The following is a 4,681-nucleotide window of genomic DNA, read 5'->3' on the forward strand; positions in this document are numbered from 1 at the left end:
CGCCGGCGCTGACGCGGAAGCGCCGCAGCTCACCACGTCCCTCCGCGGCCCGAGGCGACGGCTGTGGCGGCGGCTCACGGCGTCCCTCCGCGCTGTGGAGCTGGGCGGGCGGGCTGACGGCGCGCGGGCGCAGGCAGTTGACAGGAGGTACCGCCCCGCAGCCGCTGCCGCCGCCACCGAAGGAGTCGGAACCGGAGCGGGCAGGACCCGAGGCGCCCCTTGCCAGGGCAACGGCTGCCGCCGGAGCCCGGCTCCCCTCAGCGCCGCTCCACCTGCGACGGTCCCTCAGGCTTTTGGAGAGGGGCGGGGAAGGATGGGGGTTTCCCCCGCCTTGAGCTCTTCTTGGTAATAGTTGTTGTTTCAGGAAACTTTATTAAGTCAGTCTCTCTCTTTCTCTGTCTGCCCCTCCACGAAGAGCCTGAGCTGCCGCCGCGGAGCGCGTAGGAAGGGGGAAGCAGAGACTCGCCGGCTGCGACAGGGAGCGACTGACTGACCCCGGACGGAGATGGGGCGAGGGCAGGAAGTGACAAGCTCTCGGAGTGGGTGGGGGGAGTGTGGCCGGCACGCCCGGGAGCGCCGCGCGCATGCGCCTAGCCCGGCGCCCCCGACGGTGGGGTGGCGACGCTCTGCGGCCGGGCGCGGGGAGGGACCCGGGGCGGGTGATGCGGGACCGCGGCCCGGGTCTCGAAGCGGCCGTACTCCCGCACGTCCCCGGCGGACTGGGAGCCGAAGTCCTGGGCTTCGCGGGCCGAGAGGCGTGAGGCCCCTGGTGCGGTGATTGCGCCCGGGAGACGGGCTGCTGGGCAACCAAACTGTTGCTATCGCTTTTCTTCTTTCGGTGGAACCGAAACGGGAGGCTTGGAAAAGCAAGGGAGGGAACTGTAGGAAAAGGCTTGGCAAATGCATAAGCCGTAAATCGTGGTGATTCCGAAAAAGTTGTCAGCGCATTTATAAATGGTACAAGTGGAACTTTTTTTTTTTTTTAAACCCAACAATTTCCGAAGTGTGTCTCTCAGAACTTAGGGGGTTTTAGCAGGTCCTTGGGAGGAATACAACCTAGTTGGTGGAAGATCGGTATTGATTGCAGCTGCGCTCCGCTTCTGGCACCTGAAAGTGAAGTTGGGTCACGTGGGCTGTACGCACTTTTTCTCATCGGCGCTCTCTTCCAGCTTGGAAAATCCCCCAAGATCGCAGTGGTCTGTCAAATTCAGCAAACCCGTGTGCCGCTGCTCGGGGGCAGGAGAGACGCCTCCCTCGCCTTCTCCCCGACGCCTAGGATAGAATTCTTGCTCCAGAAGCAAATATGAAAATTTTAAGACAGAAGAAGCCCCTTTGCTTTATTTATCTCCATCTCTCCCCCGCCCCCCACCCCCAAGATCCACTTCGTAGTTAGCTTGCCAGTTTTCGGATCCCTGAAAAACAAAGTTTCGTAGATAGGCTTTTGGAAAAACAAATGAGTGACTGAAATCTATTTTCAGAATTAAAAGTTAAGTTTGTAGTAGATCCAGTAATTGATAAATTTGTTACTGTAAAAATATTGAATGGAACATTTGCATAGGTCCTAAGGGATTGTAGCAGCTTGATTATAGGGGTGATAGGGAAAGGATAGGAAAATGAAAAACTTTTTAAAAGGAATTCCACGTACTGTACATTCTACATACTAACTGGTCACCTTAGTATGTTTGATCTTTTTATCTGTCCCATTGTCAAGAAGCAATACAAAACATCAAACTAAAATGAAATGCCACAATTTGTAAACCAGTGTAAAATAAACTACGTCCACATGATGGTGTTATGAAGCCAATTTAAAAAATCACATTTTTTATAATATTGTGTGTAATATGCTTAAGCAAAAAAAATAGAAAAAAATTTTAAACGTGACCCTTAACAGTGGATTTTATTTAACACTGGACATCTTTGGTAAAATTTGTGGTGAAATATTGTCTTCACTTTTGGAGGATCTTTTTCTACTTTAATAAGCAAATTTATCATGGGTTTAAAAAATGAATATACAATTTAAAGTTTTCATAAACCTGAAAAGGCATCTCTTCGGATATGTAAGAGTTGTAAATGTTTGCTGACCAGATGTGAATAAAAAACGTTTAGTTTCCTGAGTAAATGCAGTATTATTTATATTGTACTTCAAAGTGGTCATTACTAGAGGGTCCTCAAAATTGCTTGTTAATAGAATAAGTTTTAAACAATCTTTGAAAAATTAGAATTATAGACAAGATTGTAATGTGCATGTGGGTAGAACAAATATTGAACCCTGAATCATAGAATTTTAAAGAGGAAAAGAAACCATGGAAGTTACATAGTAAACCTTACTTTATAGGCAGAAAACTGAAACCCAGATAGGTTAACTGATGTGCTGAAGGTCACACAGTTAACAGAACTGAGCCTAGGACCTAGATCATTCCCTTTATAAAATAACAATGCTAGTATCTGACATGTTTTGAGTAATATGTTTTAAGCTCAAGCATTAACTCATTTAATCCTAACAACAATCCAATGAGATTTTGTTATCATTCCATTCTTCAGGGGGAGAAACTGAGGCAAAGAATGGTTAAATAACTCATCAAGGTTACAGCTGATAGGTAACTGAACCAGCATTTGAACCCAAACAGTATGGCTCTGGAACTCATGACCTTAGTCACTATGTTATGCTGGCTATACTGTGTTGCCTACACTGTACCACAGCTGTTTTGGATCACATTGTATGTGAAAGATGAGCCAGTAGATCCTGTCATTTGTGAAAGGTATTAAAATGCCACGTACAAGTTCACGAAGCGGGAATGGAGTTGCTGAAATCACAACTGAATTTCACAGGGCCCTAGAGTTTAAAGAGACTTTGAACATCTTCTAGAATTTTCACCCTACCTCTAAAAACACTATGCACAAACCATCGCAGAAAAATTATTTGTCTTCCCTTTTCGTTGTTCACTGCAGCAACCTAGGTGACACATCATTACAGCTTTAAGGAAATTTTTGATCCTTAAAGTCTGCAAGTGCATCCTAATGATTAACCTAAGACCCTCTTTAAAAATATTCCCTCATCTTCAAGGCTAGAGAATATATATGTGAGTGTGTGTATGTGTATATATTACATATACACATACACACACATACATACACACACATATATACTATTACTGTGTAGCAAACCACCCTAGAATCAGTGCCTTAAAGCCATTTTATGTGCTCTCTGGCCTTGTCTGGGATCGTGCATGTAGCTGCTACAGTCATCTGGCAGCTTGACTGGGTGCACTCATGGATGGCAGTTAGTGCTGACTATTGGCTGGACCTCTCTCTCCCCTTGTAGCCTTTCATCCTCAATATTATCCTGGGCATCTTCACATTGTGGCAGCATGCCAAGCAAATACAGAGTGGGAACTGCAAGACCTCTTGAAGCAGAAACTTGGCATCACTTCCACCACACTGTATTGGTCAAGGAAAGTCAAAAGGTCAGCACATATTCAGAAACTGGGGAGATAAATTTCCCTTCTTTTTAAATTTTTTTAATTGAAGTATAGTGGATTTACAATATTGTGCCAATCTCTGCTGTATAGCAGTGACTCCGTTTTATACATATATACATTCTTTTTTAATATTCTTTTCCATTATGGTTTATTCCAGGAGACTGGATATAGTTCCCTGTGCTATACAGTAGGACCTTGTTGTTTATGCATTCTAAATGTAACAGTTTGCATCTACCAACCCCAAATTCCCAGTCCACCCCTCTCCCTCCCTCCCTCCCCCTTGGCAACTACAAGTCTGATCTCTATGTCTGTGAATCTGTTTTGTAGATAAGTTCACTTGTGCTGTATTTTAAATTTCCCTCCTTGATGGGAGGAGTAGCCAAGTCACATTTCAAAGGGATATGCATATAGGAATGGAAGCAATTATTGTGATGATCTTTGCATGTAGTCTATCACAATATACAATTATTTCAAGAATGATACTAACTAAAGCTGCTGGATTGCTTTTCTTTTTCTTAATGCTTGATGATGCCTTTAAGAAGAACATAACAAGGAAACACTAGTCAGACCAATTCTTTAAACTAAGTGGGTCAATTTGCTGGCCCTGTATAAATAAACTTTAGTGATTCCTTTACTTTCCTCATCATTTTGTTGCTTTCTTTAAGATTTTCCCAACTGTTCTAAACAAATCTCTCTAAAACACAGTATAAAAACCTAACAACAAGTAGAAGCACTTATAGTTCCTATAGGACATACATATTCTGGTCAAGATTTTTCCAGCTTTGATTATGATGTGGCATTTTACAACACAAATAATTAAATTCATAATTATTTACAAATCAAATTATGGACCAAAATAGAGGCTGAAGGTTTAGAAAGGGTCATGGAAAACTGATTTAGAAGGACAAATATTAAACTGTTGATCTATTATCAATTCTAGAACTTAACATCTAAGCAAGCAACATAATATGAAAAGGGATGATAATGCTTTCCCTAAGATGTTTATTTTAAGGACAGTAGGGAGTAGGTTGTACCTGCTGCCCTGGAGGTAAGTCACCTACTAGGAACCACCCCCCACCCCACACCCCGAACATGGACTTAAAGTTTCCATTCCTGGTGCTAAAAGCACACTTAGGTCTTCCTGGTCAGGTGACACAGAGCATGTACCATGGTGCCATGTGACACGGCACCAAACCATGCCT

Source organism: Phocoena phocoena, chromosome 9, assembly GCF_963924675.1.
Source record: "Phocoena phocoena chromosome 9, mPhoPho1.1, whole genome shotgun sequence".
In the NCBI taxonomy this organism is placed as follows: Eukaryota; Metazoa; Chordata; class Mammalia; order Artiodactyla; family Phocoenidae; genus Phocoena; species Phocoena phocoena.